Raw genomic sequence first — 22,045 nt, forward strand, 5'->3', positions numbered from 1 at the left:
GATTTTAACAAATTTGTCACCGAGGAATTTCTAAGTGAGGAAATTCCAGAGAACGAACTACTTAGCAGTGGAATAGGTACTCAGATGCATGCATAACATAACAATAGCATAGTCATCATGATGAAATGAAACATACACAGAGTACAAGTAGCATGTAAACAGGATAAGCAGGCTGAAGACAAAGTGACTGCAGAATTAGGATTGAGGAAATTGAGAAAGTCTTCAGTCAAAGTCTTCAAAGAGTAACAAACAAGACCATCAACACACGAATGAGGAAATGAAAGGGTTGAGGAAATAGAACCGGTAGCTTGGTGAAGATGATGATTTGGTAGACCAGTTCCAACTTTTGTGACAGTCGTACGTCTGGTTGGAGCAGCTAGGTATTTAAACCTAAGGACACATAGCCCCGGACACACAGTCCTCACCGTATTCTCCTGAGCTAAGATCACACAGACCTCGCCCAATCACTCGTGGTAAGTCTTCAGGTGACTTCCAAACCTTCACAGACTCGGTCACTCGGCGATCCACAATTCCTCTTGAATGCTCTAGACCATGACGCCTAACCGTCTGGAGGATGCACAATCCTCAAAGGTAACAAGCATCGGTTCCACACAGGAACAATCTCTTCAGTGATGCTCAATCACTTTGGGTTTGTAGGTGTTTGGGTTTGGGTTTTTCCTCACTTATGATTTTCGCTCAAAGTCCTCAGAGGATGGGATGCTCTCAATGACAAGTGTCAGTTTCTCTCAGAGCAGCCAACCAACTAGTGGTTGTAGGGGGCAGCTATTTATAGCCTAGGGAGCATCCCGACATGATAAGACATAAATGCCCTTCAATGATATGACCGTTAGGTGGGTAGATATTTTGGGATAGCTGGCGCATAGCACAACAATGGTCGGATATTTGAGTATCATATTTCTCAGGGCGATCATGTTCCTCACTTGTAGGCAACCCGCGCTAGCGAATTCCTAACTCCTCAGTTAGAACAAATTCCTCAGAGACCAGAAGATCTTTGTCTTTGTCACTGAAGAAATTAACTGAACCGTATGAGATTTCCAATGGCTTCACTCGAAAGGATCGAGAAGGTGTAGGATTTTGAGATGATCATCACTTGGAAACTTTTCCTTAGTTTTACCTCGACCCTCTTTAACCGTACGGTGTTTCCTATGACTCAAGAAATAGAAAAAGAAACTACGAAAACAAAAGTCTTCACGCTTCATAATCCTCGCATGGATATCAAGTCTTCAAGGTCACACCAATTTCCTCACTTTTAAAGTCTTCAAGAAAACCAAAGTCTTTAGCTGAAGACATTCATTTTTAGGGGTCGACTTTCATCGTAAATATCAAACTCCTCATAGACTTATAGACATGTGTACACTCACAAACATATTACTCCCTTAACCTATAAGTCTTCAATACACCAAAATCAGTAAGGGGCACTAGATGCACTAACAATCTCCCCCTTTTTGGTGATTGATGACAATATAGGTTAAGTTTTCAATGAGGATAAACATATGAAGTTTAAATGCTGATATTGAGGAATTTGATTGCAAGATGTAGAAGAACTCCCCTTGAAGATGTGCATATTTGAGGAATTTGCCTTGAATAGCAAATGCACATTGTTGAGTAGAATCATGGGGATCTCTCCCTATATCTTGTAATTCATACACGCATTTAATATATGATATGAAGAATTTGAAATGCATGATGAAATATGGTGTCTGATGAAATCAGCCTTTTGATGAAAATGAGAGTACCAGGGCTGCTGAAGAAATTCTAGTTTTTGAAGAAATTTCCAGGGCAACCTCTAATGTTGCGCCTGAAGAACAAACCAGGCCAGTCGAAGCATCTGCTACTGCGCCTGAGGAAACTGAACATGCCAAGGCAACTGCATCGTTGCACCTAAAGAAATTGAACCTATCTCATCTGCTCCTCCTGCAAAGTCATCACAGATGACAAGTATCAACCTTCCTTCTGCATCAGAAGCGAAGAAGACTAAAGCTACAGAAAAGGCAACAGTGAAGAAAATGAAAGCATCTACAACTTAAGAGTCTTCTGCTCCTAAGAAAGCGAAGACTTTGACGAGCTCATTCGCGAACCCAATTGATGTTGTTCATATATCAATCGTGCCCTCAAAGGAGATTGTTCCCTTTGGTGAGGAATATGTCATATCTGATGACATATTGAGGAAACTGCAATTTGTCATATCCCTTTGATGAGCAGTCGTCCTACTCGGGGGCTTAGCCGCGAACCAGCTCCGCCTAAGTTAAAAAATCCAAGCACATTGGAGACGAGGAAACTACATTCAGAAAAACAACCAAGTTCGGATAGATCCAGCGAGGTTCAGAACCACAAGCAAAAGTACTCGGGCGTCATGCCCGAAAGAGTTTAACGATTACAAAATCACTCGGCATTCTGAGGTAAATAAAGTCGAGTCATCAAGTTTTTCACTCGACAGGAGGAGGACTAGCTGGCTCGGCGAAAGTACCCAAGTCGATGCCATCTGTGATGCGAGTGGCTGCATCGATGAAGGTCTCCATGAAAGATTGAAACTGAAGCTTCTTGGTGTTTTCCACCTGAAGAGCTTTCATCTTCTCTTCCTTGGCATCCTTACAATGAACACAGACGAGTGATAGAGCCACATCAGCACTGCAGCGAGCAACTGACTTCTTCCATGCCTGCACTCGGTCAGGGACGTCGTTGAGTCGAGTCATCAGTGACTCGAGGTCATTCTGCAACACATCTTCTGGCAATAGCTCCTTGTCTATCCACGGCAGTGCAACTTTCAGTCAGGCGACATAGCCCAAGACGCCGGTGAGGCGAAATTCCAATCGCAGCACATTCATGGCAGTTTCATCCTTGCCAGGAGAGTTAATGAGGTCCAGTCCTGTCTCGGTCTTCCCGGTTCCTCCTCGAAACTCTGACAGAACTCTGCACAGAGAGAAAAAATAGTGAGTTGGCGACAACATTGTGAAGAAGTTTTTGATTCAGTCGGATGAGGCAAAATACCTTGGAGCATGAGGAACATCTTCTTGGAAAGACCTCCCAGATAAGCTTCCAGTTCGTCCCTCTTTCGGGTGAGAACATCCACTTTGTTAGCCAATGTCACCTTCTCCTCCTTCAGCTGTGCAGCTTCTTTCTTCTTCTTGTCGACAGCCATCTTCAGTTTGGCATTCTCCTCCTCCAATTTGCCGACTGAAGCTAGCTTCCTATCAGGCAGTTCAGTCTTCTCACGTGCCAATTTCTGCGCCCCTGCAAAATCAGTATCCTTCTGCTCCAAAGCCTGCTTCATTTTGTCTAAAGAAATATCATTCCTCAAACGAGCTTGGAGTCAACGATTTTCACTACACACATCTGTTCGAGTGGAGTCACTCGGTTCAAAGGACGGGAAAGGAAAAATGATAAGGCATGTAGTCAACAAGTTGTTACCTCCCATGATTGCCACTTCATCCCGGGCCTTCTTCAGTTTTTCCTTGGTGAGATCCAGGTCAAGCTTGAGTTGGATTTTCTCCTGCTCCAAGGCAGCATACTGGGTTCCCAGTTCACAAGATTTCTGCAATCAACACAAAGATAAATCAGTCGACGGAAACAAAGACCAGTTACTTCCGAGTGGAAAGGGCAAGTTCAGATTGCTATAGCTAAAAGAGTTATAAGACTAAATCAAACATTCGACAGCAGTCTCGGGGACTACACCCAGTGGGTGCACTTAGCGTGCCCCCACTGGTTCGATTTCCCACTTGACATGGTCTGCCCAGTCCGAGTGGAAGGAGTAAAAAAAGAGAGAAGAAAAATAATTTGTTCTTCGACCACCGTTGACTGCGCGCAGTCAACAACGATCTCGGGCTACACCCAGTGGGTGCACTCAGCGTGCCCCCACTGGACCAAGAACTCACTCGACACAACCTGTCTAAACTCGAGTGAAAGAGCTACACAACTACAAGTGAAAGAGCTACACAGCTACAAAAAACACCCAGTGGGTGTACAGATGCAAAGTACAGACCTACATCTTACAAATAATAAAGCAGCAGTTTTCAGATAGCATATCCTAATAGAGCAAGAATTGAGCTGGAAAGCCAATCGAAAATCAACTTACAATCCCACTTACTCAGACATTAGCTTGGAGTGCAGAGCTGGCATCGTAGGCGGCCTTGCTGGTGTCATACACCACCTTCAGTCGGTCCATCATCAGACCCACCTGGATCATGGCTTCCTTGGCAACTCCCACTTGGTCCTCCGGAGTGTGATGCAGAGCAAACAGAGTGGATGAGGGAGCCAATGACGTGGCCGATGTGGTTGGAGCTTGAGGTTGTGTAGTCGGACCAGAAGTCTGAACAGTAGACGCCGAGGGCTGGTCATTCGACAGAGGTTCAACAAAAGAGACAGTAGCCCGTACTGGATCGTCAAGTTGTGAACTACAGGCTCAGATGCCGCGCGGGACGCTCTGCTGGCGGGTGCCCTCTTGCTCAAAGCTCTACCTCTTCTCCCAACGCTCCGTTGAGGTACATCCTCATCATCATCATCTAGAAGCTGGATAACATTTGTCGGCACTGCAAAACACTCGACAGTTGGATTTCAACCATCCGTTAAAACAGTCGACGGAGTGATAGCATGATGGTGGAATCATACCTGCCTGAGAGGTGGCCACGTCTGCGGTCTCTGCATAATCCCACTCCTCGTCGATGTCCATAGAAGTTGCAGAAGTAGCAGCACTGAAAGTTCCAAATTTCACTCAGTTAAGCAAGTAAAGAAGTCCACAGTGGCAACGAAAGACAAGGAAAGGAAACACTTACGTCGAAGCAACGGGCATGGCCACCTTGATCCTGGGCAAGGCCTTCCGAGGCTTGGGTGGAACAACTTTGGCCTGCTTCGCGGCCTTCTCTGTTAGGTCTAGAGTTGAAGTTTGAGTGCCCTCTGGAATCCTCGCACTCGACAAAGCTGCTTTGCCACGTCCTCCCACAGGGTCCTGAGACTGTTTGGAATGTCGTTCAGAGCGGGGTAGTGAGTCGACTTCCTCGCTGCTGCCAGAGTCCTTGCTGTCATCTGCATATTGCCAATCAGCGCTTTCACCATCACTCTCTACTCCTTCCTGGTGCTGCTCCCCGTTCGGCATTGAGTACATCTTGGTGAAAACCTACAAGAAACAAGTTACAAATATCAGTCGGATTCAAGAACAATTGCGTATTAGAAAAACACTAGGTAAATCGAGCCTAACCTCGTCTGGAGTGTTGTTGGCGTCGAATGACAAGATCCTCCTGGCTCCACGAGGGTTATCCTTGTTACCAGTGATGCTTCGCAGCCACCGAGCCACCATCTCCTCGGCGACCTCCTCCGGGTGGACCCGAGCGGTGTCTTCGGTGCGCGAGTACATCCACATTGGGTGGTCACAAGCTTGGAGATGTTGGATACATCAACTGAAGAACACCTCTAGTAGATCCATGCCAGTCACCCCCCCTGAACTAATGCAACGACCACGTCGACTAATAAGGTCACCTCACCCTTCTCCTCCGCAGTTACTTTCAAAGAAGGTTGACGGAGTCTATCCAGAGTGAAAGGTGGGAGGTCGGTCGATTGACCAGGGGTCGGGATGTCTTTGCAATAAAACCAAGTCAATTGCCACCCTCTGACTGACTCGGGAAAGGTCATGGGGGGAGTACTCCTACCTCTCATTTGGATCCCTAACCCCCCGCACATTTGGATCACGTGCATCTTTTCGTCATCTGGATTGGCTTTCTTCACCGACTGAGATCGGTAGGTGAAAATGTGTTTGAACAGACCCCAGTGCGGCTGGCACCAAAGGAAGTTCTCGCACATTGAGACGAAAGCGGTAAGGTACGAGATTGTGTTGGGAGGAAAGTGGTGGATCTGAGCACCGAAGAAGTTCAAAAAAACCCGAAAGAATGGATGCAGGGGCAGGGAGAAACCTCGGTCGACGTGGGTGGTGAGGAGGACACACTCACCCTCGTGCAGCTGGGGCTCAGATTCTCCCTCTAGCAACCTCCGTATCGTAAAACGCGATGAATCCTTCTCTTTGGTTTTTTCTCCCCGAACATGAATATATAGAGTTGGAGTTGAGGTCGGAGGAGCACCAGGGGGCCCACGAGGTAGGGGGCGCGCCCAGGGGGGTAGGCGCACCCCCACACTCGTGGACAGGGTGTGGCCCCCTGGCCTTGATTCTTTCGCCTGTATTTTTTATATATTCCAAAAATAATCTCCGTTGATTTTCAGGTCATTCCAAGAACTTTTATTTCTGCACAAAAATAACACCATGGCAATTCTGCTGAAAACAACGTCAGTCTGGGTTAGTTCCATTCAAATCATGCAAGTTAGAGTCCAAAACAAGGGCAAAAGTGTTTGGAAAAGTATATACATTGGAGACGTATCAACTCCCCCAAGCTTAAACCTTCGCTTGTCCTCAAGCAATTTAGTTGACAAACTGAAAGTGATAAAGAAAAACTTTTACAAACTCTATTTGCTCTTGTTGTTGTAAGCATGTAAAGCCAACATTCAAGTTTTCAGCAAAGATTATGAACTAACCATATTCGCAATAACATTTAGGTCTCATGTTTACTCATATCAATGCATAATCAACTAGCGAGCAATAATAATAAATCTCGGATGACAACACTTTCTCAAAACAATCATAATATGATATAACAAGATGGTATCTCGCTGGCCCTTTCTGAGACCACAAAACATAAATGCAGAGCACCCCTGAAGATCAAGGGCTGATTGGAAATTGTAATTCATGGTAAAACAGATCCAGTCACAGTCATACTCAATGTAAACTAACAATAATACATGCAAATGATAGCAGTGCTCTCCAACTGATGCTTTTTAATAAGAGGATGATGACTCAACATAAAAGTAAATAGATAGGCCCTTCATAGAGGGAAGCAGGGATTTGTAGAGGTGCCAGCGCTCGATTTTGAAATAGAGGTGAATAATATTTTGAGCGGTATACTTTCATTGTCAACATAACAACCGACATATCTTGATATCTTCCATGCTACACACATTATAGGCAGTTCCCAAGCAGAATGGTAAAGTTTATACTCCCCCACCACCAACAAGCATCAATCCATGGCTTGCCCGAAACAACGGGTGCCTCCAACTAACAACAATCTTGGGGGAGTTTTGCTTGCAATTATTTTGATTTGGTTTGAGCATGGGACTGGGCATCCCGGTGACCAGCCATTTTCTCGTGAGTGAGGAGCGGAGTCCACTCCTCTTGAGAATAACCCATCTAGCATGGAAGATACAGACAACCCTAGTTGATACATGAGCTATTCGAGCATACAAAAACAGAATGTTTATTTGAAGGTTTAGAGTTTGGCACATACAAATTTACTTGGAATGGCAGGTAGATACCGCATATAGGAAGGTATGGTGGACTCATATGGAATAACTTTTGGGGTTTATGGAGTTGGATGCACAAGCAGTATTCCCGCTTAGTACAAGTGAAGGCTAGAAAGAGACTGGGAAGCGACCAGCTAGAGAGCGACAACAGTCATGAACATGCATTAAAATTAATTAACACTGAATACAAGCATGAGTAGGATATAATTCACCATGAACATAAATATCGCGGAGGTTGTGTTGATTTTGTTTCAACTACATGTGTGAACATGTGCCAAGTCAAGCCACTGGAATCGTTCAAAGGAGGATACCACCCTATCATACCACATCACAACCATTTTAATAGCATGTTGGCACGCAAGGTAAACCATTATAAACTCCTAGCTACTTAAGCATGGCATGATCAACTATAATCTCTAATTGTCATTGCAAACATGTTTCATTCATAATAGGCTGAATCAGGAACGATGAACTAATCATATTTTAAAAAACAAGAGAGGTCGAGTTCATACCAGCTTTTCTCATCTCAACCAGTTCATCATATATCGTCATTATTGCCTTTCACTTGCACAACTGAATAGTGTGGATAATAATAATAGTGCACGTGCATTGGACTAAGCCGGAATCTGCAAGCATTCAACTCAAGAGAGAAGACAAGGTAATATGGCCTCTTTGTTAGATTAACAATAACGCATATGAGAGCCACTCAACATTTTCATCATGGTCTTCTCCTCTCGGCCCCCAAAGAAAAAGAAAATAAACTAAACTATTTACACGCGAAAGCTCCCAACAAGCAAAAGAAGAATGAGAGATCTTTTTGGCTTTTCTTTTTAATTACTACTACTACTACAAGCATGGAAAGTAAACTAGATAAAAGCTACAACTATTTTTTTGGTTATTTATTAAGGTTTTTCAAACACACAAGAAGAAAGCTTAAAAATAAAATAAACTAGCATGGATGATACAATGAAAAAGTAGGAGCACCGACAACTGGCATGAGTGTGTGAACATGAATGTAATGTCGGTGAGAAATACGTACTCCCCCAAGCTTAGGCTTTTGGCCTAAGTTGGTCTATGCCCATGAATCAAAACTGCCCTCTCCGGTGTACTGAGGAGGGTCTTTGGGGTGCCACTGGTTGGCGATCTCCTCTGGATCCCACTGATAAACAGACTGACAGTGAGGATCAGATAGTGGCTCCGGCTCTGGAGCTGATGTCAGGCTCTAGTATGCCTGAACGGCCTCCGGCAAAATAAGGTACGTGCCTGAAAATATGTCAAACAAAGAGGGAGCAGGCAAGGTAATAGTCTCAACGTGCTTCTTATCAAACATCAGTCTATAGTTAAGCATCTTCTTCTTATTCTTAACAATAAAATCATGTGCTACCATGCTCTTATAATCTAGAAAAATATGATGTAGCAAATTTTCCTCTTTCTCATAGTGCCTAATGGGTATGTTAAAGTGTGCAGCAAGGCGCGAGGCGAAGATGCCTCCTAGGACAGGACCCTTTGTACGGTTCAGATTAACTGTTTAGCAACAATAGCGCCTAAACTGAAAGTGGTATCACGAAACAAAGCATGGTGCAAAATAACAATATCAGGGGCACTAAGATTTCCACAGTTCCCGCGACCAATTAAGCATCTACTAGCAAATATTGCAAAGTAACGTAGAATAGGAAAATGTATGCTAGTGATTCTTGCATCAGAAACTTTCCTCGTTTCCCCTACAACAATTATATCAACAAATCCCTCCACATCATTACGATGTGGTTCCTCTATGCTGCCCTCAAAGAGTATCCTACAAACCTGGCAAAAATCATAAAGTGACATCTCCTTATGCTCATCATATAAATAAAACTCCACCGAAGGTGGCGATCTCCTAGCATGGAAATGAAAATTTTGCACAAAAATATTGGTGAGTAAGAGATTACTGTTCACGCTGGCCGTGGAGGAAGTCGGCGAGGCCTGCATTCTCAGCCAAATAATAAAAAACTTCATAAATCCCGGCTTCTCTCAAGAACTCATCACAAGGCCATTCACACAGCCGAACCTCCGCAGCACGAGGGAGATTATACTTGGGCTTCTTATTCTCTTCACTTTGCTTATCCTTCGGGCTTCGGCTCGATGAGCCCCTCAAAAACCTCTTCATCTTTTTCTGAAATTTTCTGAAATTTTTAGTGACTCAAAATAAAAGTGAACCAAGCTCAACAAAATTGATAGCAACTACTCCTACAAGTGTCTAGAGGCTATATCATGCATTAAAACTACTTTTTACCCCATAAAATTTGTCATGCAAGCTCAAGAAGAGGGTCACCTAAGCAGATTTTTTTTTCAATAAATAAAGCACTAGAACAAAAACAATTGGACCATTGGAGGAGTCACATACCGAAGAACAATCCCCCAAAGCAGTGTTATGAATGGAGCTTTGAGCAAGGAGATTGAAAATGGCAGCAAGATGAGCAAGAACTCGGGTTTGAGCTGGTGGGTGATTTTTTCTAGAGCAAGACGAACTGTGTGGGTGCAAGGATAAGTGGAGGGGACCCATGTGGGGTCCACGAGGCAGGGGGCGCGCCTAGTGGGGTGGGCGCGCCCTCCACCCTCGTGGGCACATGGTGGGTCCCCCTGGTGTGTTCTCAATGCTAATAATTCTTAAATATTCTTGAAAAAATCATATTTCATTTTCAGGGCATTTCGAGAACTTTTATTTTCGGGGTATTTTTTATTGCAAGGATAATTCAGACAGAAAATACTATTTTTGCTTTATTTAATATAAATAATAGAAAGTAAAAGGAGGGTACAAAAGGTTGTGCTTTCTAACTTCATCCATCTCATGCTCATCAAAAGGAATCCACTAACAAGGTTGATCAGGTCTTGTTAACAAACTCATTTCGAATAACATGAAACCGGAGAAATTTCGAATAACACTAGGTTACCTCAACGGGGATATGCACATCCCCAACAATACGAATATCATATTTCTTCTTGACAGTAGGAAGAGGAAATTCAAAACCTCCAATAGTGATTGTTGATTTTTTTCCAATAGAATTGATACTGTGGAGTTGAGGTTGTTTCCTCGGAAAATGTACCGTATGCTCATTACCATTAACATGAAAAGTGACATTGCCTTTGTTGCAATCAATAACAGCCCCTACAATATTCAAAAAGGGTCTACTAAGGATAATTGACATACTATCGTCCTCGGGAATATCAAGAATAACAAAGTCCGTTAAAATAGTAACGTTTGCAACCATAACCGGCACATCCTCACAAATACCGACCGGTATATCAGTTGATTTATCAGCCATTTGCAAAGATATTCTAGTAGGTGTCAACTTATTCAAATCAAGTCTACGATATAAAGAGAGAGGCATAACACTAACACCGGCTCCAAGATCACATAAAGTAGTTTTAACATAGTTTCTTTTAATGGAGCATGGTATAGTTGGTACTCCTGGATCTCCAAGTTTCTTTGGTATTCCACCCTTAAAAGTGTAATTAGGAAGCATGATGGAAATTTCAGATTCCGGTATCTTTCTTTTATTAGTAACAATATCCTTCATGTATTTAGCATAAGGGTTCATTTTAAGCATATCAGTCAAACACATACGCAAAAAGATAGGTCTAATCATTTCAGCAAAGTGCTCAAAATCCTCATCATCCTTTTTCTTGGAAGGTTTAGGAGGAAAAGGCATGGGTTTCTGAACCCATGGTTCTCTTTCTTTACCGTGCTTCCTAGCAACAAAGTCTCTCTTATCATAACGTTGATTCTTTGATTGTGGGTTATCAAGATCAACATCAGGTTCAATCTCTACATCATTGTCATTGCTAGGTTGAGCATCATCATGAACATCATCATTAACATTATCACTAGTTTCATGTTCATTACCAGATTGTGTTTCAGCATCAGAAATAGAAATATCATTGGGATTCTCAGGTGTGTCAACAACAGGTTCGCTAGAATCATGCAAAGTACTATCATTTTTTTCTTCTTCTTCTTCTTAGAAGAGCTGGGTGCATCAACAGTAGTTCTCTGAGAATCTTGCTCAATTCTCTTAGGGTGGCCCTCAGGATACAAAGGTTCCTGAGTCATTTTACCCCCTCTAGTCATAACTCTAACATCATTATCATTTTTCTTATTATTTAATTCATTGAGCAAATCATTCTGAGTTTTAAGTACTTGTTCTACTTGAGTGGTAACCATAGAAGCATGTTTACTAATAATTTTAAGTTCACCTTTAACTCTAGACATATAATCACTCAAGTGTTCAATCATATAAGCATTATGTTTCAATTGTCTACCAACATAAGCATTGGAGTCTTCTTGCCTAACCATAAAGTCATCAAACTCATCCAAGCATTGGCTAGCAAACTTAGTAGATGGGCTTTCACATTTATCAAATCTATAGAGAGAATTTACCTTTACCACCTGTGTCGGGTTATCAAGACCATGTATTTCTTCAATAGGTGGTAAATTCTTAACATCTCCAGCTTTAATACATTTTTCTTTCATAGATTTCTTTGCCTCTTGCATATCTTCAAGACTGAGAAATAGAATACCCTTTTCTTCGGAGTTGGCTTAGGAGTTGGTTCAAGAAGTGTCCAATTATTTTCATTACTCAACATATTATTCAATAGCAATTCAGCTTGATCAACAGTTCTTTCCCTGAAAACACAACCAACACAACTGTCCAGGTAATCTGTAGAAGCATCGGTTAGTCCATTATAAAAGATATCAAGTATTTCATTTTTCTTGAGAGGATGATCAGGCAAAGCATTAAGTAATTGGAGAAGCCTCCCCCAAGCTTGTGGGAGACTCTCTTCTTCAATTTGCATAAAATTATATATTTTCCTTAAGGCAGCTTGTTTCTTACGAGCAGGGAAATATTTAGCAGAGAAGTAATAAATCATATCCTGGAGATTACGCACACAACCAGGATCAAGAGGATTAAACCATGTTTTAGCATCACCCTTTAATGAGAATGGAAACAACTTAAGGATAAAGTAATAGCGAGTTTTCTCATTATGAGTAAACAGGGTGGCTATATCATTTAATTTAGTAAGACGTGCCACAACACTTTTAGATTCATAGCCATAAAAAGGATCAGATTCAACCAAAGTAATTTACTCAGGATCGACAGAGAAATCATAATCCTTATCAGTAATAAAGATAAGTGAAGTAGCAAAAGCAGGGTCATATTTCGTTCTAGCATTCAAAGACTTTTCTTAAAGCTTAGCTAATAATTTCTTAAGATCAGATCTATCATTGCAAGCAAGGAAGTCTCTAGCAGTTTCTTCGTCCATAACATAACCCTCAGGCACAATAGGCAATTCATATCTAGGGGGAGAATCTTCATCATCACTTTCATCAATATTTTCAGTTTCAATAATTTTATTCTCTCTAACCCCCAGTTGTTCATCAATAAATTTGCCTAATGGCATAGTATTATCAAGCATAGAAGTAGTTTCATCATAAGTATCATGCTAAGAAGAAGTGGCATCATCAATAACATGCGACATATCAGAATGAATAGCAGGAGTAGGTGTCGCAAGTTTACTCAAAATAGAAGGTGAATCAAGTGCAGAGCTAGATGGCAGTTCCTTACCTCCCCTCGTAGTTGAGGGAAAAATCTTGGTTCTTTGATCTTTCAAGTTCTTCAAGTGATCAACAGATATAAATCCCAAGTGAATCAAAGGATAGAGCTATGCTCCCCGGCAACGGCGCCAGAAAATAGTCTTGATAACCCACAAGTATAGGGGATCGCAACAGTTTTCGAAGGTAGAGTATTCAACCCAAATTTATTGATTCGACACAAGAGGAGACAAAGAATATTCTCATGTATTAGCAGTTGAGTTGTCAATTCAACCACACCTGGAAACTTAATATCTGCAGCAAAGTATTTAGTAGCAAAGTAATATGATAGTAGTGGTAACGGTAGCAAAAGTAATATTTTTGGTTTTATAGTAATTGTAACAGTAGCAACGGAAAAGTAAATGAGCGAAGAACAATATATGAAAAGCTCGTAGGCAATGGATCATTGATGGATAATTATGTCGGTTGCGATTCCTCATGCAATAGCTATAACCTAGGGTGACACGGAACTACCTCCAGTTCATCAATGTAATGTAGGCATGTATTCCGAATATAGTCATACGTGCTTATGGAAAAGAACTTGCATGACATCTTTTGTCCTACCCTCCCGTGGCAGTGGGGTCCTATTGGAAACTAAGGGATATTAAGGCCTCCTCTTAATAGAGTACCTGACCAAAGCATTAAAACATAGTGAATACATGAACTCCTCAAACTACGGTCATCACCGATAAGTATCCCAATTATTGTCACTTCAGGTTTAACGGATCATAACACATAATAGGTGACTATAGACTTGCAAGATCAAGAACTCACATATATTCATGAAAACATAATAGGTTCAGATCTGAAATCATGGCACTCGGGCCCTAGTGACAAGCATTAAGCATAGCAAAGTCATAGCAACATCAATCTCAGAACATAGTGGATACTAGGGATCAAACCCTAACAAAACTAACTCGATTACATGATAAATCTCATCCAACCGATCACAGTCCTGCAAGCCTATGATGGAATTACTCACGCACGGTGGTGAGCATCATGAAATTGGTGATGGAGGAAGGTTGATGATGACGATGGCGACAAATTCCCCTCTCCGCAGCCCCAAAAGGACTCCAAATTAGTCCTCCCGAGAGAGATTAGGGCTTGGCGGCGGCTCCGTGTCGTAAAACATGATGAATCCTTATCTCTGTTTTTTTCTCCCCGAACACGAATATATATAGTTGGAGTTGAGGCCGGAGGAGCACCAGGGTTCCCACGAGGCAGGGGGCACGACCAGGGGGGCAGGGCGCGCCCCCACCCTCGTGCACAGGATGTGCCCCTGGCCTTGATTCTTTTGCTAGTATTTTTTATATATTCCAAAAATAATCTCCGTTGATTTTCAGGTCATTCCAAGAACTTTTATTTCTGCACAAAAATAACACCATGGCAATTCTGCTGAAAACAGCGTCAGTCCGGGTTAGTTCCATTCAAATCATGCAAGTTAGAGTCCAAAACAAGGGTAAAAGTGTTTGGAAAAGTAGATACGTTGGAGACGTATCAAGCACCGCATCCTGATGGGTGCAGTGTCTGAGAAGATTCAGTCCGCCAAGAGCGGACTGAATGAAGCCTTCTCTAGCTGAGGGAGTCCTGGATTAAGGGGTCCTCGGGCGTCCGGACTATGTAACATGGGCCAGACTAATGGGCTATGAAGATACAAGACAGAAGACTTCCTCCAGTGTCCAGATGGGACTCTCCTTTGCGTGGATGACAAGCTTGGCGTTTGGATATGTAGATTCCTTCCTTTGTAAACCGACTCTGTACAACCCTAGGCCCCTCCTGTGTCTATATAAACCGGAGGGTTTAGTCGGTAGAGGCAATCACAATCATACAGGCTAGACATCTAGGGTTTAGCCATTATGATCTCATGGTAGATCAACTCTCGTAATCCTTATACTCATCAAGATCAATCAAGTAGGACGTAGGGTATTGCCTCCATCAAGAGGGCCCAAACCTGGGTAAAACATCGTGTCCCCTGTCTCCTGTTACCATCGACCGTAGACGTACAGTCCGGGACCCCCTACCCGAGATTTGCCGGTTTTGACACCGACGTTGGTGCTTTCATTTAGAGTTCCACTGCGTCATCACCAGAAGGTTCGATGGCTCCATAAATCATCTACAACAATGCTGCCCTAGGGGAGGTTTTCCTCCCCGATCAGATCTTTGTGTTCAGCGGCTTCGCACTGCGGGCCAACTCGCTTGGCCATCTAGAGCAGATCGACAGCTATGCCCCAGGTCACCAGATTAGTTTTGGAAACTTGGATTATGTAGCTGACATCCGAGGAGACTTGATATTCCAGGGATTCACGACCCCAACCTCTGCTCTGGCCTTAGAGCCGGAGCGCGTCGCCAGGTCCGAAGACGGGATTTCTAAACCCGCAGACTATCTGTGGCCACTAAGCCCAGTACGGGAGAGCCAGAGGAAGCAGTGTCGCTGGCAACCATCACGAAGCCGGACTCTTCCCCGGACACTGGCTCCAAACTCTCGGAGTCAGCATCGTGTGAGCTAGGCCGAGGAATCCCCTTCCCGCCGTACTCCACGGATTCTCTTCTCCCTGGCCAAACCTCGCCTTTAAGCGAGGCTCTGGACTTGATGTGATCCCTCGTCATTACGAAGGAGCAACGTCCGAACTACGCCCAGTCCGGACTAGGGGCTGAGAACGGGGAATTTTACGCCCCACCCACCGCCCACTTCATCGGCACCGTCGAGGACTTAACTAACATGCTCGATTACGCTTCGAAGACATCGACGGTATGGATGACGATGCCGGAGAGGAGCAGGCCCAAAACCCGCCGTTTACCTGACGCTGGATGGACACCTCTTCGTATGACGTGTACATGGTGGATACACCCAAGGAGGGTGTCAGTGATAATGAGAAAAATCCAGTAGAGGATAAACCTCCCGAGATACAACCAAAACGTCGACGCTGCCGCCCTAAATCACGCCGCAGCAAAGACAACAATACCGGCACGAGAGACAACAATACTCTGGACGATGCCGAAGACCAAGAAAACCCCGTCGAGCAAAACTCTAAACAAGACGATCGGGAGGATGGGAAAGTTAGCCCTGATGAACAAGCCGCAAACGAAGACTCGGAGGACAGTAATTACTTTCCACTCTCCAAGGATGAGGTGAGCCTCGAAGACGAAAACTTTATCGTGCCTGAGGAACCTCTCGAGCAGGAGCACTTTAAGAAACGACTAATAGCCACTCCAAGGAGTCTAAAAAAGAAACAACAACAACTTCAAGCTGATCAAGATCTACTCAACGAAAGATGGACTAATGCCCTGGCAGCCGAGGAATATAGCCTCGTGCGCCCAACCAAAAGTTACCCGAAGCGTAAACTGCTACCTCAATTCGATGACGAGGCACTTGAGCCCGTACCAGCAACATGTAATGCGGCTGACTGATCACCACGTGGCCGTGAGAAAATGACAATTCAAGCCGATCACCGGCCCATACTATCTCACCGTAAAGGTAGAGACACAACGACTCGGAGATACACATATGACCTGTGGCAGGACCTGAAGAATAGAGCAGGTCCAGCCAGGTCGATCTACGGATCACGGGGGCATGCCCCGACACGCCATGATGGCTATCAAGCCAAACATGACAGGCATAATCACGTCCGGGCCGAAAGCCGCAGACGGACTCCATCCGAACTACGTCGCGACCTGGCCCGATATAGAGGTGCCGCACACCCCCTCTGCTTCACTGATGAAGTAATGGAGCATGAATTCCCAGAAGGGTTTAAGCCCGTAAATATAGAATCATATGATGGAACAACAGATCCTGCAGTATGGATTGAGGACTTTCTTCTCCATATTCATATGGCCCGCGGTGATGATCTTCATGCCATCAAATACCTCCCGCTAAAACTCAAGGGACCAGCTCGACACTGGTTGAACAGCCTGCCTGAAAACTCCATTGGCAGCTGGGAGGACTTGAAAGACGCCTTCTGTGACAACTTCCAAGGCACATACGTCCGAACCCCGGATGCCGACGACTTAACTCACATAGTCCAGCAGCCCGGAGAGTCAGCCAGGAAATTCTAGACAAGGTTCTTAACTAAAAAGAACCAGATCGTCGACTGCCCGGATGCCGAAGCCCTAGCGGCCTTTAAGCACAACATTCACGACGAATGGCTCGCCCGACACCTCGGTCAAGAAAAGTCGAAGTCCATGGCGGCCCTCACGACACTTATGACCCACTTTTGTGTGGGCGAAGAATGTTGGCTAGCCCGTAGCAATCATAATGCAAGCGAACCTGGCACCTCCGAAGCCAAGAATAGCAACAGCAAGCCTCAACGCAACAGGAATAAGCGTCGAAACAATGGTGACAATACTGATGGCACGGCGGTTAACGTCAGATTCAATGGCTCCAAGTCCGGTCAGCGGAAGAAGTCATATAAAAGGAACAATCCGGGCTCTTCCATCTTGGACCGCATACTCGATCGTCCATGTCAGATCCACGGCACCCCTGATAAACTATCCAATCATACTGACTGAAGTTGTTGGGTCTTTAAACAGGCCGGCAAGTTAAATGCCGAAGACAAGGAGAAGGGGTCGCAAAGCAAGAATGACGACGAGGAGCCCCGTCCGCCGAACATAGGGGGACAAAAGAACTTCCCCCTAGGTTAAAATGGTGAGCATGATATACGCTACCCATATACCCAAAAGGGAGCGCAAACGAGCGCTCAGTGACGTCTACGCGATAGAGCCAGTCGCCCCAAAATTCAACCCATGGTCGTCCTGTCCGATCATCTTCGATCGCAGGGATCATCTGACCAGCATCCGTCATGGCGGTTCATCCGCATTGGTCCTCAACCCAATCATTGATGGATTCCACCTCACGCGAGTCCTCATGGACAGTGGCAGCAGCCTCAACCTGCTCTATCGGGATACAATCTGCAAAATGGGCATCGATCCATCAAGGATCAAGCCCACAAAAACTACCTTTAAAGGAGTAATACCAGGTGTAGAGGCCCGCTGCACGGGTTCAATCACATTGGAAGTTGTCTTCGGATCCCCAGACAACTTCCGAAGCGAAGAATTGATCTTCGACATCGTCCCCTTCCGCATTGGCTATCACGCACTGCTTGGACGAACTGCATTTGCTCGATTCAATGCGGTGCCACACTATGCTTATCTCAAACTTAAGATGCCCGGACCACGCGGTGTCATAACAGTCAATGGAAAACGGAGCGCTCCCTCCGTACTGAGGAGCACACTACGGCCCTGGCAGCAGAAGTACAGAGCGGCCTTACCAAGCAGAACCTTAATTCAGCGGCCAAGCTCCCGGACACTATCAAATGAGTCCGGACTATTCTGCAGCAGGACATTCTAGCTCATTAGGAGCTCGACTAGCAATTCGACCTCCGTCTCAGTCCTGACCAAATGGCAGCGTATGTACTGCGTGTACATAACTATGCAATCAAAATACCATGGGCATAGATGGAGGCGTAACTTGATTGTGGTCCATCATACGGCTCCCACACATACCCTTCCTTTTCCTTTTTACCATTTTTGGTCTCTTCTACACGCACCTCTCGACGGCCTGATCATCGGTCCTTTCGAAGGACGGATATACCAAGGCGGCAAGCAGCACCGACATGTGTGGGAATCTCTAGATGTTCTTCTTGACGATCATTCTACCTGTTTTCAAGACCCGGACGCAGCTCCCCCTTGGTCTTGGCATGTTAAATAGCCTTGTTGCTTATCGCACTATTTGTACAAATACGCTTTGATGTATTAATCAAACTACAATGGAAACAGTTTGCAGCCCAACTTACGTGGCACTAGCTTACTACTTCATTTTATTTCGCTATTCTTATCGATTGCACCCGTACACTTTGGTACGCTTTAATTCGCCAGGTGCTTCATTGTGCTCCATACTATGGCAACAAAGTCCGAACACTTTTTACAGTACAGTTCGGCACCCTGAATTTTAGCATTATATGCATCGGCTCCGAATCATGTCTTTGGTTAATAATTGGGTTGCCCGGCTCCTGTGCTTGCTACCTTACGTTCCATGCTATCAACTAGGGTAGTAAAGGGAGAACTACTGCGATTGTGTTTCTGGTTTATCCGAGCAAACACCTCAGTAGAGAAAGCCGAAAATTGACTGTCATGATACGGCGAGAGCTGGTCAGCTGTTCGGAGGTTAAAAATCGCGATGAATCGGCCTCTACCCGATCATGTGTCTACAACACCCTAGTCCGGATTATATACTCACTAGGGGCTGCGCCTACTTTTCTATTGTCAAACTCCTATGGCTAAGTGAGGGTGATAAAGACACATAGTCCGATTGCTTGGTTCGTTGTGCTAAACACCTCCTTCAAGGACCAAACTCTTGGATCAAGGGTGTTTAGATTCCATCTCGAACACCCCCGTACTACCTACGTGGGGGCTAAAGCCAATGACTGGACAACTCCCAGATTTAACAAAACGGCCGCACAGTAGGTAAAATTTTCAAACAACAAACATTATATTACATAGCGGCTCTGTTTCATAATATAGGAAGGGATAACATGAATGTATTCACTCAAAGATAATGTCTTTTGAACACTGGCCCTCTACAACGCGGGATCCCTTCAGGACATCATCAAAATATTGCTCGGGCGTGCGGTGCTCCTTGCCCCCGGGCGGTCCCTCGGTCGCGAGCTTGACGGCATCCATCTTCACCCACTCCACCTTGACACGGGCGAAGGCCATCCGCACACCTTTAATGCAGACCGACCGCTTGATGGCATCAAGCCGAGGGCAGGCATTGACCAGCCGCTTCACGAGCCCGAAGTAGCTGCTGGGTATGGCTTCGGTAGGCCATAGACGGATTATCAAATCCTTCATGGCCACTTCGGCCACCCTATGCAGTTCGGTCAGCTGTTTCAGCTGATCGCTAAAGGGCACCGGATGCTCTGGCGTAAGGTATTGTGACCAGAACAACTTCTCTGTTGAGCTCCCTCTTCGGCTCGGAAGAATTCCTTAGCATCGGCAACACTGCGCAGCAGATCTGCAAACGCCCCTGAAGAACTCCAAATCCGGGTCAGTAAGAGGAACCTTTTCTTCACATACTTGCTCTGCATAATAAAGGCCTTACCCGCCGCGATTTTTCTAGCCTCCTGGATTTCCTGGAGGGCGCCCTGGGCTTCAACCTGGGCATCGTGTGTGCTTTGGCGGGTCTTGGCAAGTTCGGACTCTTGATCCACAATATTGCGCTCCAAGGACTCACACTTCCTCATGGCGTCTTGGAGCTCCTACTGGATCTCACCAAACCTGGCCTCGTGTTTTTCGCGAGTGGCTTGTTCCTTTGCCGCTCTCTCCTGGGCTTCGGCCAGCGCCTTCTTGAGGGTCTCCACCTCGGTCGCCGCTCCTACAAAATATCATGGCACTATGGTCAACACAAATCATTCATCCTTTCTGAATCTACACAAGGTCATTGCATACCTTGATGGTCCTCCATCTATTTTTTTTCACGTGACCGAGCTCTTCCTTGGTCCGCTCCAGACTCTGCTTTGGTCCGGAGACCTCAACAGCATGAGAGGTCGCAGCCAGCAAAGATGCTTGCTTATTCACATAGACACGTACGGTTAGTCTCCTGCGAAAATTAGTTGATCCTCTGTCCGGCTTTTCTTTTCAAACACCGGAGAGTGTCTCGGGGGCTACTGTCTATACTATGACATTCCTTTTGCATAAATTGCGTTTTCATACCTCAAAGCCTATTAGAAGGCTTGTGCAGGCTTCGGCCAGTCCGCTCTTTGTGGACTGAATCCTCTCAACCACCGTACCCTCTGGGTACGGTGTTCCTCAATAGTGGAAGCACTTCGCAGCGCTTCCAGTAGAGTATCCAGTGCCTTTGGATGGACAGAGGTCATGGTGGAATTAGTGCACCTCCATCTTTCTAAGGAGGCTGCTTGAAGGATTCCGGAGCCGTATAGGTCTCCGTAATTGTATTCGGCTGGGGCTGGATTGGATATGGCCCCCATCGCCAGTCTCCATGGGGATTTGCTCCCCCATGTGTCTGGCGGCCGAGGGTTCACCCTCTGGCGCCACCCTGATGGCCTCCTGCGTCTCCCCCTGGCCTGGGGAGGTCCTTCGGGACAGCACCTCGGTGACATCCATGGCCTTGGGAGAAGAGGCCACCGGAAGGGACCCGCTGTCCATCACCTTGGGATCCAGCGAATTCCCCGAAGATGAGGATCGCCGGAGGTAGGAACAAGCCGGACTGCAGCGCATAGTTCAACATGTTAAAACCATGAAGTAAAGGAGCTGGATATATGTGTGCGTCTTTGAGTACTTACAATTCAGCCAGGGGCTTATCCTTGGGGTACCACTCGGAGCTGCTATCGATGTCCCATGCGGAGTTGTCCGCGGGGGAGACCTTCCCCTTCTTGGACGCCTCTGCCTCCAAATGCGTGGAGGCCGCCCTTTTCTTCCCCCCTCCAGGGGAGAGTTGCTTTCCTCCTCCTCCTCATCCTCGGTGTGGGAGGAGTGGGTCTCGGCGTCTTCGTACGTCACGTCCGAAGTGCCCTTATGGCGGAGGCCACTCCTGGTCTCATTGGCCTTCTTCTTCGGCGCTTGGTAGGGCGCCGAAACTAGCATCTTCATCAGAAGAGGGATTGCTGGGTTTTCGGGCAGCGGAGCAGGACACTGGATCCGCTCCACCTTCTTTGTCCAGCCCTAAAAAAACAAATAGGGAAGCTTAGGCGTCTTCCTTAAGTATCCAAGTAAAGGATACACCTTGAAATACGAAAAACTTACCGGACTGGCTGGATGGGCCAGATTGTGCCTGCGGTCCTCGGTCTTCACCGGCCACGTCTCGTTGGCCTTAAAGAGCACCTTCCAGATGTCTTTGTGCATAGTGCCGAAGAACTGTTGCAAGGTCTGGTGCTCGGTCGGATCGAACTCCCACAAATGGCAAGCCCGGCATTGGCACGGAAGGATCCGGCGAACAAGCATCACCTGGATCACATTGACAAGCTTGATGTTCTTCTCTACTGATATGTCTCCAACGTATCTACTTTTCCAAACACTTTTACCCTTGTTTTGGACTCTAACTTGCATCAT

This window comes from Triticum dicoccoides, chromosome 1A (assembly GCF_002162155.2).
Source record: "Triticum dicoccoides isolate Atlit2015 ecotype Zavitan chromosome 1A, WEW_v2.0, whole genome shotgun sequence".
NCBI classification, from domain to species: Eukaryota; Viridiplantae; Streptophyta; class Magnoliopsida; order Poales; family Poaceae; genus Triticum; species Triticum dicoccoides.